We start from the raw sequence: 14222 nt of genomic DNA on the forward strand, positions 1-14222 counted from the left end.
TATATTCTTGTACTCTTTAACTTCTCTTTGCCTGATAATTATAAACAGTATAATAAAAGAAATGTTCGCTTGACATGATCTATATTTAAGTGTTCTCTTTCCCATTAAAATATAAGCTCTGTGATGACAGAGAATTCTTTTCTTTCTTCCTTTCTTTCTTCCTTCCTTTCTTTCTTTCTTCCTTCCTTTCTTTCTTCCTTCCTTCCTTCCTTCCTTCCTTCCTTCCTTCCTTTCTTTCTTTCTTTCTTTCTTTCTTTCTTTCTTTCTTTCTTTCTTTCTTTCTTTCTTTCTTTCTTTCTTTCTTTCTTTCTTTCTTTCTTTCTTTCTTTCTTTCTTTCTTTCTTTCTTTCTTTCTTTCTTTCTTTCTTTCTTTCTTTCTTTCTTGATTTATTTCATTGCTTAGTACAGTGCCAGACAGATAAAAAGGGCTTAATAAATTCTGGTTGATTGATTGTTTTCCTAATTCTGCTTAATTCAGCCTTTCTTGGTTCATACAAACTTTCCTGTTTCTTTGAATTACTGATATCCATCATTTCTTATGGGCTAATTATTTTTCATTACATCCCTCTAACATTTTACTCAACCATTCTACAATAGTCATACACTCATTTCCCAACCCTCTTTTCATTTTTGTAATCACAAAAAAAATGTGCTGCTGTGAATATTTTGGCATACATGTGGTCTTTATTTCTATCTTTTACTACAATATGGTGTGTTCTCAGTAATGCATCTACTTAGTTGGAAGACAAGATTTTTCTCACATCTGTCCTTTACACTTTAATATTCACTCACAGAACCTGTAATATTCTTGGACATAGCAAATATCTATAAAATACTTCCTCAAGTTACCTTCTAAAAAATGAAAATATTTTATGACCTTAGTTCTCTTCAGATGGTATACTTTCTCAAAGTGCTACTATTGGGTAAAACATATTGAAAATCATAGACAATCTGCAGATAGAGCTGTTTTATGCCTCTCTCCCTGCCATCATCATTCAGGCAATCTCCTTTGAACTTGACTTTCCCACATAATCACTCTGATCAGAGGTAATATTGCATGGAAGACTCTCTATTACAATTGGTTACATTTTCATGATGAAAGTGAAATATATGGGAGTAAGAAAAGATGATAGTCAGAAAAGGAAATAACCTTCTTTCAGGAGGCAACTGCCTTCTTAACAAGTACATGTTATGGAATGAGGGTCACAGATCTCAATACTGATCTTTTTTTTCCATGAAAAGATTGAAAAAATATGACAGGATCAATTATTACTTGGGTTCACAGTGTAAGCATTTTGTTTAAATGTTGCTCTTTCTTCCAGTGTTCTCTATTTTTGTTCCATTAATGTAATTTTATGACATTTTGAATTTTTTACAACCTTCCCTTTTCTAGATTCCCTTTCCCCATCCCAAAGAAATTTCTTTGTATTTTCTTTGTGTAGGTACTTTATCTACTCATCTCCAGGAATGTTTTGGTAATTCTTTGAATAGCTCTCTCATATGGGTCACACTTTTAAATTCAAATTGCATTCTTGACTCCATCACTTTCTTAAATCTAAATAATTAACAACAAAAAATAATAAATCAAGCCATGATTTATAGCACTAGCCCACAAATTTCCAAGGGGTAGATGTGCATGCTGAAAATTTAATAGTCTACTCTCATGAGCTGATTTGAACTATTCCTACCAGCTCCGGAATCTATGTACCTGTCATAGCTTTCCTGGAAAATATAAGCTCCCTGACAGCAAACATTGTTGTGTTTTTTGTCATTGTATCTCCAACACCTGGTCCAGAGATTTGCACATACTGGTGCTTGCTGAATCTTTGGTGATTTGAAATACTCAAAAGAAGTCATATATAAAGTATGCCACTGAAGAAAACAGCATATAAGAAGTAGACAGATTGATGTGAATAAAGCCATAAACTAGGAGCCATGAGTTACTAACTAGCTGTGTTAGTGATACTAACTAGCTGTATTAATGATACTAATTAGCAGTGTGTTAGTGATACTAACTAGCTGCCCAACTGCTCATTCTTTCATACCACCTTATGACCCTTTATCCAGCCCTACCACTTGTTAGCTGAATATCTTTAAACAAATTACTTATCTTAGCATCACTTTCTTCAGCTGTAAAATTAGGAGTTTGAACTAGATGGTCTCTGAAGTTCTTTCTAACTCTGTGAGCCTATTATCCAGAAATCCCAGTTTCTTTATTTGTAAACTGAAACCTAGATTACTAGATTGACATTAGTCCCTCGGAAAGCACCAAGAGCAATTCCAGGGTAGTCTTTCACCAAAAAAAAAAAAAAAGCCAGTCCTTCGATGGTACACAGAATAGAATAGAGTTTTTCCTATAAACAATTAGACTTCATCAGCTTCACTTAGAGGCCCTGATATGTGGCATAATTAGATTGCAATAATGAATCATATTCTGAGGGCATTCTCTTTTAGAACCAGTGTGGATTTATTCTGTGTGCCCTAGAATCCAATCCCCCTCCAGATTCTGCTTGTGTCCTTCCCCCACTTACCTCATGCCAGTTAAGGGACGTTACCTTCTATTTTGAATTAAATGAGTCTTTTTTTCTGTGAAGCCCTCTTTCAGGCCAGACTTCCTTAGACTCTATGTCCCAAAAGGTAGATTTTGACATTAGAAAGCATCTAAATTGTGAGTGAAACTCTCATTTTTGAAATACATTGTCTGCAAATTCCAAGTATCTGATAGTCTAATATTAGCAGTAAAACTGTATACTTTAAAGCTTTCAACAATGTCCCTTTCACTTTTCATGTCTGTTTTTCACACTTTCAAAAATGGATAGATATGAATTAAAATCTCTTTGATTTTGTTGAGAAAAGACTGTTTTCCTTTATTGTGAAAGTTAAATCTGGTATGGTTTCTCATTAAAAGATGATGCCTTCAGCATTGGACATAGTGACAAGAAGACTCATGTTGAAATTCAACCTCAGACTTTTACTTTGTGACCCTTGGGCTATTCTCTTAACTTCACATTTATCAGATTGGCTAAAATGATAAAAAGGCAAAATGATATTGTTGGAGGGGAATATCAAAATGGGGACACTGATACATTGTTGGTTGTACTGTGAATTGATTCAGCCATTTTGGACAACAATCTGGTATCATACTCAAAGAATTATAAAACTGTATATATGTACATACCTTTTCACTTAACAATACTACTATTAGGTTCATTTCTTAAAGTGATCAAGGGAAAAGGAAAAGAAACTATACACTAAAATATTTATAGCAGCAATTTTTGTGGTAGCAAAGAACTGGAAACTGAAAGGATGGCCATCAATTAGGGAATGGCTGAACAAGTTGTGGTATATGATTGTGATTATAAGGGGAAAATGGGGTTAATTTTTAAAGGGTTGGACTTGATTATTTAAGAGTGTGGTTGCCAGGAAATTAATTAATTCCAAAGAGATTTTATTTACAGTTTATTTACAAAATATAGAAAGAGTGAAGCAAGAAATCAGAGAGAGGATAGGGTAAGATATCTAGCCTGAGCACTAAGTAATTTACTCCCACCCCCTTCAGGCAGGGAGAATTAGTTTCAGCCAACCTCTGTAAAGGCGAGGACTCGGGGAAGCCTCTCTCAAGAGTAGGTCTTTCCTGAGGCAGGTCTCTTCAGAGAAAAACCAGCAGTTAAGAGTAAGCCTTTCACTCACCACATGTCAATTCAGTCAGTAGATTCTTTATCAGCCTTACCAGGAAAACGGGGTCTCAGGTCCAGTCAGGAAATCTTTCTGCCCCTCTTCACCAGCTTCAATATGAAAGCATGAAGAATTCCTTCAGTCTCCACTTCCAAAAAATGAAGAACTCCTCTCTCACAGGAAGTTCCACTCCAAATCTCTAGTTCCACGTTGAACTCCACTTTTAAAGACATTTTCTCTTGCATCACTTCCCCTAATTCCATGTCTACCAATCACAGCTGACGGTCTGCTCTAGGACTGCCCAGAAGGCAGTTAGTCTATTCTGATTCGTTACCCACTATCACACACATGGGCTCCCACTTCAAGATTAAATGGGATATTTGCACTTTTGGTGATTAGATCTAAAAAATGAGTAGATCTTCATACTTAACTTTTAAGTACTGTGTTTACATTTATGGGGATTATATCTAAAGATAGACAAGGGTTACAATTTAATCTTTACAATCAGGGGAGAGTTAAATTTAATATTCACATGATGGAATACTATTGTGCCATAAGAAATGACAAGATAATCACACACACAAAAAAAAACAAACCTGGAAAGGCATCTGAAGTGGTGCAAAATGAAGTGAGCAAAACCAAAAAAAAGGTTGTACACAGTAACAACAGTAATGAATGATGATCAACTCTGAATGTCTCAACTATTATCAACAAGGTAAGGATCAAGGACAACTCTAAGAGACTCATGAAGAAATGGGATATCCATCACCAAAGAAGGAGTAGATGGAGTCCAAATTCAAACTGAAACATAGTTTTCTTCATTTTCTATATGATATTATCTGCCTTCTTGGGGAGAGGGAGAGTGAAAATTGTCTCTACATGTAATTTTAAAAAACTGATTTGAAATAAAAAGAAAGATTTAAATGGGTATCATAATAACACACATTACGGAGTTGCTGTGATCAACTCATATAAAATATGTTAAGAATTTTTCAAGATTTAAATAATTCTGTGGATTATAGCTTTTTATATTTTATTTGGGTCTTTGACAGTTTTGGAAGCCAATTCCCTACTGTTTTCCTTTATTAAACTCTTAAATCACAGGCATTCTCTCTCCTGTTGAAAGTATCCTTTGGAGGCTGTCCAATGCTGCTCTTCCATGAATGATCCACTGGGATCATTCTTAGAACCCTATCAGGGTTCCAGCCTATTTGGATTATTGACTATGAAAATCCTTTTAGTCTCTTGTTCTGGGTATGATGACTAATTCCTACATTTTGCCCCTGCCATGTAGCTGCAAATTGAATTTAAATATACTGACTTAGTGTCTGTTTTTCTTCTTTTATGTATCTCTTTTAGTTTCCTATATATTCCTTATAGCTCTGATATGGGCCTCAAAAACATTTTTGTATAATGTTTTTAATGTTTTTAAATGATAGAAGGTATAAGTGTTGTCAGTTAATATGTCCAAACATTTGGACAGCCTAATCCAGAAGGATCGCAGATGTAATATTAAAAAATTGATGCATGTTTTAATGTGCAAATATTTAATCACCTTTTAATGCCTTTCAAAAGTGGTAACAAAATTATGCATGGGAAAAGGAATCATTTTCCAATATTGATTATCATTTCTGAACTGGATTATAGTGAACCAGCCAGATGTGCTGCTCTACTCTCTTAGACAAAAGGATACTCAACTACTGTATGAAGCTCTTTCTGAACTAACACTAACGAATCTATGAAAGTTCCAAAGCACTGATAGGAATGAAGCAGTCTATCAAGGCCAAGGTTCTCATCTGTCATCAATGGGCTAGGGTCTATCATTTTGAGAGAAAGAGGATCAAATAGTCTTTCATAAACCCTAGATTACTAGATTGACATTAGTGCCTGGGAAAGCACCAGGTGCAATTCCAGGGTAATCTTTCACAAAAAAGCCAATCCTTCGATGGTACACAATCCAATCTATGACAGAACAAAGTGATAAGTAAGATCTAACCACTTCTTTATTCAGCTCAATTTTATTCAATTTAAGAAACAATGATTAATTACTATGTCAAAATGTAATATCCTCCTTATTTATCACTGATCTTTTCCAGGTTATACTATGTAGCTGTGAATAGCAGAATCACAGGATTTTTTCATAGTTGGAAGGGACCTCAATGATCATTTAACTTACATTGGATGTAAACAAAAAGGTCCTCTACAACACAATCAACAAACATTTATTAAGTGCTTACTGTATGCAGGTACCATCCTATGTAGTGGGGATGTGAATATGAAGAATGGCATAATTGCTATTCTCAAGCAGCTTATATTATAACATAGCTGAAAAGTGGTCATCCAGCCTAAAGTTGAGTCAGTTAATTATGGTCACATAGCTAGTAAGTGCCAGATTTTCCTTCCTTTCTTCCTCCTTCCTTCCTTCCTTTCTTCCTTCCTTCCTTTCTTTCCTTCTTCCTTTCTTTCCTCCTTTCCTTCTCTTTCTTCCTTTCTCTTTCTTTGTTTCTTTGTTTCTTTCTTCCTTTCTTCTTTCTTTCTTTCAAACTTTTATCTTCTGTATTAACATCAATTTTGACAGAAGAGCAGCTAGGGATAGGTAATCCAGGTTAAATGACTTACCCAGGGTCACACATGGAGGAAGAGTCTGAGGCCAGATTTGAATACAGATTCTCCCAACTCCAACAGAAGCAGATTTTTCTGACTATAAGAAAAGAACTCCATCAATCCATTGATCATTAATCATTTCATTTTAAATTTTTATTTTTTTCAGATTATGTATTGACACAATTTTTAATATTTATTTTCTGACATTTTGCAATCTATGTTCTCTCCCTTCCTTTCATCCCTCCCTCTCCCCATGAAGGCAGGTAATCGGATATAAGTTGTACATATATCATCATATAATCAGAACACATATTGCTCATATTAAAGAAAAGTTTATAAAGTAAATAAAATGTAGAATGATATCAATGTACATGTGGACTCTGTTCCTTCTATGGCAGTTGAAAGCCTTTTTCAACAGGAGTCTCTTGGAGTTATAGTGGATCTTTCCCTTGTTGATAGTTTTTAAGTCATTCACAATTGATCATCATACATTATTGCTGTTACTGTGTACAACGTTCTTTTGGTTTGACTCACTTCATTTTGCATCACTTCATATAAGTCCTTCTAGGTTTGGGGGAATCATCTTGTTTGTCACTTCTTATGGCTTAATAATATTCCGTTACAAGCATATGCTACAACTTGTTCAGCTATTCCCCAATTGATGGACATTCCTTGTTTCCAGTTCTTTGCCATCTCCCTTAACCTTAATCTCTTTAGGATACAGACCTAGTAGTAGTGTTTGGGGGTCAAAAGGTATGCACAATTGTTCTCCAGAATGGTTGTATCAGTCCACAGTTCCATCGACAGTGTATTTGTGTCCCAATTTTTCCATATTCCCTCCAAAATTTAACATTTTCCATTTTTGGCATGCTAATAAATCTGATGGATGTGAGGTGATCAGGATTGTTTTAATTTTTGCACTTTTTACTTAATAATGATTTGGAGTGTTTTTTCATATTGCTAAAGATTGTTTTATTTTCATCTGAGAATTGCCTTTTGATGGTTTGTCAATTGGGGAATGCTTTGTATTCTTACAAATTTGGCTCAGTTCTCTACATATTTGGAAAATGAAGTCTTTGCCATGTCCCAGTTTATTGTTTGCCTTTTAATCTTCATAGATTTTATTTGTGCAAAAAAATTTTAGTATGCTTTTTAATATACTCAAAGTTATCTATTTTACATCTCATAGTATTCTCTCTGTTTTGTTTTACCTAAATTCTTCCTTACCTATAGATCTGACAGGCAAACTATTTTGTTCTCCCCTAATTTGTTTTTGGTATCACACTTTATTTCTAAATCATGTAAATGTTTTTACTAACTTTGTACATGGCATAAGGTGTTGGTCTATGCCTAATTTCTGCCATTCTGTTTTCCCGTTTTCCCAGCAGTTGTTTTTTTGTTTGTTTGTTTTTTGGTCAAATAGTGAATTCTTCCAATAGTTTATATCTTTGGATTTGTCAAGATTGCTAAGCACTGGGGGCAGCTGAGTGGCTCAGTGGATTGAGAGTCAGGCCTAGAGATAGGAGGCCCTAGGTTTAAATCTGATCTCAGACACGTCCCAGATGTGTGACCCTGGGCAAGTCACCTACCCCCCTGCCCCCCATTGCCTAGCCACTCTTCTGCCTTGGAGTCAATACCTAGTATTGACTCCAAGACAGAAGGTAAGGGTTTAAAAAAAAAAGATTGCTAAGCACTGATTAATTACTTCTGGAATAGCAGGGAAATGGGAAATCCACCCCTCACTGGAGCTTCCCTTACTTCCCTTTCCATTTCCCTTGGCTCTAAGCATTTATTAAGCATCTGCTAGGAGCCAAGCATTGTGTTAGGTTCTGAGGATACAATACAAAAGCAAGAAAGTCCTGCCTTCAAGGAGGTTATAGTCTATCTATAATACCATATTTCCTCTTCTATCATTATGTGTATTTGCATATGTGCTGTATATATATTTACAGAGACAATTAACCAAGGGGAAAACTATCTGCAAAATTCATTTTGTTGGCTGTTGACCATGAATTTGTCCCATTATTGACTCTCTCACTCCCCTTCTCTAATTTCTTCTATAGTTTTTGTATATGCATATTTTAATGTTATAACTAAAATTGAAATTACGCTGCATTAACACAGGAGCATTTCTGTAACAACATCCGGTATTTGACCATCAGTTGCCACTAAAGAATACTTGGAGCCAAAGAGTGCAGTGATCCAATAAATAACATTTCCTTTTTTAATTTCTTTTTTTGTTGGTTACATTAAAACTTCCAGATACATCATCCCTCCTTTTCTTCCCCTCCCCACATTAGAAAAAGCATCTTTTGACCCCAAAAAAAGTATATATAAAATTGTCTTGCAAGTTTCTATTTATTGATTTATTCTCTGGATGAAGAAATTCACATATTATTCTTCAAACATTATTTCTGTAGCTGTATATGATGTTCTCTTGGTTCTGCTAAAATAATAAGATTTTTCAGACAGTCCCAGAAGTAGCTATTCTTCCATCAGAATAGCTCTAAATATCCCATAGGCAAAAATGATTAGGGCTGGTACTCATTTCTCTCCCCCATGATCTTCTGTTCACAATACTGTGGTGATGTTGGGTATACCCTCAACTAGGGGCAAAAATGCAGGCACTGGAAGTTTTGAGCTTATCTTGGAATCACTTTAGTCCAAAAAAGTGTATCCTTTGCCAGTGTAAGGCGAGAAAGACCACTGGAGTCAGAATTTGAAAGTCTGTTTTAAATCTAGTGGACCCATTTACCATTCAGTGTCCCTCTCTGAACTTTAGGTTCCCCAGATGTCAACTGAGAATCCAATTCAGTTCAACTCAGAAAGTATTATTAAGTTGTTTACTGTGTTAAAGGTAGAGCAACTGTAATGGAATGGATGGAGAACTGATCTCAGAGTTAAGAAGACCTGGGTTCAGATTCTTTTGAGGCACACTGGCTATGTGACCACAAGCAAATCATATCAGTGCCCCCAGCCAACTTGGCAAGATTATATGTTATAGATCAGGTACCATCTGTTTTGGGAGAGAGATTTTTTTTCACCAAGATCTCTCTATTTTCTTGAAATCACAGAACCAGCCCCCCCACCCCCGAAAAAAAAATCTTCAAGGCATTTTTATTGTTGAGTCATTTTGGTAGTGTCCAAATCTTTATTTCTCCATTTTGGGATTTTCTTGGCAAAAATACTAGACTGACTTTCCATTTTATTCCCCAGCTCATTTTATAGATGAAGAAACTGAGGCAAATAGGGTGAAGTGACTTGTCCAGGATCACACACAAGATAATCTTCCTGATTCCAAGCCCAGTGCTCTCCACTACCACACCACTTAGCTGCACTGTTGTGTGTTAAATTTTAAAATCATTCATAGATTTAGATCTTGAAGAGGAGAAAACAATAAAAAAGAGCATCTCTAGTTCGTTCAGGAAGTTTGGGACTTTAACTTGGAGGCTCTGTAGAGAGGATTCTTGGTCAGGTACAGTTTAGACAGGAGTCCCTTCTAAAATCTGGATGTACAATGACACATGTAAAACCCAGTGGAATTGCCAGTTGGCTATGGGAGGAGGGGGAGAAGGAGGGGAAGGAACAAACATGAATCATGTAACCATGGAGAAATATTCTAAATTAATTAAATAAATAAAATTTAAAAAATAAAATAAAATCTGGATGTATATGAATAAAAGCAATTGGTTTTTCACCTCTCTAATGAAATGCCCTCCTCCTCCGCTTTACAAGCTGATTAATGCCTTTTGTTTTTACATCATAATCATTAACAGATCAGTATGTATTCCAGCATCCACCTTGTGATAAAAACAGTTTAGCAAAACTGACTGATGCAGCAATCTCTCTCTTTTTTTTTAACCTTTACCTTCCATCTTAGAAACAATACTGGGCATTGGTTCTAAGGCAGAAGAGCAGTAAGGGCTGAGCAATGGAGGTTAAGTGACTTGCCCAGGGTCACACAGGAAGTGTCTGAAGCCATATTTGAACCCAGGACCTCCCATCTCTAGGCCTGGATCTCAATCCACTGAGCCACCCAGCTGCCCCCAGCAATATCTCTTTATAGCACCTTTGTATGCAACATGTAATGCCCTTCATCTTTAATATTATATATTAAAGCCATTCATGTTTATGTCTTTTTAAACCCTTACTTTCTGTCTTAGAATCAAAACCATTTAGTTCTAAGGCAGAAGATCAGTAAAAGGCTAGGCAATGGCAATTGAGTGACTTGCCCAGGTCATACAGGAAGTGTCTGAGGTCAGATTTGAATCTAGGACCACCTGTCTCTAGACCTGATTCTCAAACCATTGAATCTTTCCTGTGTTTATGACTTTAGAGATACCATCAGGTAGTTGATAAAGTGATGAGCATGAAATCGGGGAGATCTCTAAGTACTTAGTAGCAAAACCTAATCAAGGTACCCAACTCAACTCTTGGGTTATAGAAGGGCTCTGATCTGCCTCAGCAGAGGGATTTTTCCCTCTCCAACAAAATGGCGGGTCATTAGTATGTTTGTGTCTTATTCTCTTCCTACACTATGATCTCTCCCATACCTACCTTGGTGTCTTACAAGTCTTAGGAGCTTAATAAATATTGGTTAAGTGATTAAATGGAGGCATAAGTAAGCAAAATCAACTCCAGTTGGTAGAGGAGTGGTGAACTACTAAGCTATTGCAGGCTGCCATTGAAATATCCTTCCATTTCTCTCTCTGCAGAGGAGACCACCTGAAATCTGAACCTGTCATCTGTAAAAGGACCTTCCAGATCCAACGGATGTCTCATTCAATCAACTTCACTAGGAGAAAAAAAATGGTTTTCTTATTCTCGTGGCCTTTGATTTTTCCTCAGAGTTTCTGCTAGTTAGTTGGAAACCAGGTAAGTGACTGACTATCCCATGGATTTTTGTGTGCTAATGAAGTTGGTCTTTACTGTTGACCAACCCTTGTTTCATAATGTGTTGTGCTGGCTCATGCTACTAATTAATCAGTCTGGCCTGAGATCAGTCTCCCCAAAGAGCGTTGACTGAGTTTCCTCTTTTAATTGTGCTCTCGTTAGAAAGACATTTAAATTTTAATTTTTGTAAAGACCAGCTTCTGTTGCATGAGACTTCCCAGGCAGCGGCAATAGGGAAATAGCCATAATAAACACTTCGCGTGATGTTCTCATATTTTACATTAGAGCTAGGACTCAGCACACCCCAGGGATGTGAAATGTGCTTTAAGAAAGGCTGCAAGCCGCCAGTCAATGCCTGGCAGGATGATTTATGAAATGGAGCCCCATGAGTGTTGTTTGTTTCTTCTCAGCCCAAACTGCATGAGTTATTTCAACTACATCTGAGGGAGAGGGGGCCGGATACAGAGCTGTACACCCTGCGGATGTCCAATAAATGCTTGTTGCCAGAATGACTGACTCCTGATTGCTGGAGTCTTCCGAGTTCTGTTTTGTGATATTGGTTTCATGTGGCTCCTGCAGCTTTATGAACAATTACTCCCATTTGCCCTCCCAAAATTGAAAGATATTGGTGATTGTCATCTTTCGGGGCTAGAAATGAGACTGCTGGTTACCTGAATCTTGGTTCTCTTCCTCAGCAGGGCTGGCATGTGAAGTGACTCTGGTGCTTCACTTTGCATGAGCCCCACTAGAAAAGACAAGAGAACAAGAAATGATGTTCGGAAAGTGAAAGAATTAAGGGAGAAGAGAAGAGAGGAAAGAACACGTCTAGGTGTCAGCATCATTTCCTATATTTGGCTAAACTACAAAACTTTTGAAAAAGAGGATTAGTGGATAAAAACTCAAGATGAATGAACAGTAGGCTAGAAAGCCACCCCCAAGTCCCCAAAATTAGTTCAATTCTGGGCTGCATGGAGAGAAGCAAAACATATAGAGTGAAGGATCCCACCGTACACTGTCCTGGTCAGACAATATTTGAAATATTATTTTCACTTTGGGTCACCACATTTTAAAAAGGATATTGACAAACTAGATATATATATATAACTAGATATAGATATGACAAACCAGATATAGACAAACTAAAACACCTCCTAAATGAGGACCGTTGTGGTGGAGAAGATAAGGCAGAATGACTCAAAACTATGTCAAATGAAAGTCATTTCAAGGAAATGCAGATATTGAACCTAGAAAAGATTTAAAAGAGACAGAATGGAAATTTTTAAGATTTTGAAAAGAGATTCTCCAGAAGAATTTGGCTTGTTCTGGACAATTATGAGGGCAAAATTAAAAATAATAAGTGGAAAACTCAGAGGAGTGGTATTTGCCTTCATAAAAGGATTTTTTATAATTTATAAAATTTGTATAATAGTATAATAAAGGTGGAATGGTCTGCCTCATTTGGTAGTGAGTCTCCCTTGTCTCAGGTCTTCAAAGGAAGGCTGACCTCTTGTGTGGGACATCACAATGTAGATTTTTGGTCAGGCATGGCCTCTGAGATCTCTTTCACCTTTGAGATTCTTTGATACTGTAAATGAACATCATAGAAAAGATCAGTCACATGGCCATTCCCATCTTGTAGTAATTGTATGGCTCTTTTCACTTAATCAAAGGCTAGGACTTCTGGTTCTTTTTTTTAATTCCAAAAATATTTATTCAGCAACAATAATACATATTTATCAAATGTCAGCATTATGCAAATCCCTGTGCTAGGTACTGGGAGAAAGCTTGAGGGGAAATAAATTGTGATCTTTCCTCTCAAGGGATTTATAATTAATGAGGGAGGATCAGATGTGTATACAAATAACTACAACAAAAAATGTCCAAAAATGTATGAGAATAAATATACAAGAAAGAAAAAATGCTGCTAGAGCTTCAAAGAAAGAGAGGATATTTTGATCAGTGAAGTTTTCATAGAGAAAAAGACATTTGAGCTGGGTTTTGAAACATCCAGGATATTTCTAGGTAAAGGTATCAGAGATGGAGTATTCCATCCCTATTAAGAAAGTCACTTCCTAGGATCAAAAGGGATGGTGAGCAAAGTGATGGAGGCAGGAAATTTCATCATGTGATCATGAAATGACAAAGAGTTCAATCTGACTGTAGTGTAGAGTTTTCACTGTGGAATAACAGCATAAAACTGGAATCAGATTGTGGATGTCCTTGAAATCCGAGCTTAAGGAGTTTGGATTTTATTCAGGAGGCAATAGGGAAAAGCAGGATAACATTTCCATAAATATGTATTGAAAAATTAATTAGTCATATTGTGTAGCGTAAAATGGAAAAGACTGAAATTTTAGGCATGATGTAAGTATAACAAGGGTCATCTCATGGAACATGCTTAGATTTGTCTATCTTGGCTCCAGTCAACCACACGAGAGCTTTGTGACTTCTGCTTCTACTTGATATTTTAGTCAGAAGTGTAGAATTCTGAGTGGTTTCTTGGTCTTTCCTTGCCCCATTATAGTAGTATAAGGGTAGGGCACTACATCAATTTAAAATAATATACTGCTTTCTGTTGGCATTTTTTTTCCCTTTGACCCTCCAGGGAGTATCATGTAACTTGGAGAATTTCAGTGAGGGATGGGGAAGAACTGCCTTTTGTCTTTCCCAGAATAATGGTGACTGGTCCCAATGTGGCAGTGAGTGCAAAGGAACTCAGTCGATTGGTCCTCCTGGCACGTGGACCCCTGGCTGCAGTTTTAACTTTGTTCTTTCCATATTTTAAGAGAAAATGGACATTCATCTTAAGATGTTTAAATCTAGGCTTAGAAGAAACCTTGTGAGTTCTGAAGGTTCTGGGTCGCAATATGTTAAAGAAGAATGGCTACTGTGGAAGAGTCTCTGAAAGAACCTCAGTGCTTTTGGGCAGCATGACCCAGGACAAGAGCATTGACCCACACCTGGCTCTTTTATCAGCAGACATGTCCTAGGAATTTGGACAGTGCAGAGTAAAGTGAAATGTGAAATGCCTAATCAGCACTCCTGCAAAC

The 14222-nt window shown here is 36.6% G+C and overlaps 1 long non-coding RNA gene across 1 annotated transcript in view; it reads left to right on the forward strand.

Moving 5' to 3' along the window:
• Positions 1–14222, forward strand: part of LOC103106337 (uncharacterized) — a 610021-nt gene that overhangs the window by 412255 nt on the left and 183544 nt on the right. Inside the window, exon 4 of the long non-coding RNA XR_008914168.1 lies at positions 10995–11154. This is a non-coding gene — a long non-coding RNA (uncharacterized LOC103106337). The remainder of the gene's footprint in view (positions 1–10994; positions 11155–14222) is intronic.

This window comes from Monodelphis domestica, chromosome 8 (genome assembly GCF_027887165.1).
Source record: "Monodelphis domestica isolate mMonDom1 chromosome 8, mMonDom1.pri, whole genome shotgun sequence".
NCBI lineage: Eukaryota > Metazoa > Chordata > Mammalia > Didelphimorphia > Didelphidae > Monodelphis > Monodelphis domestica.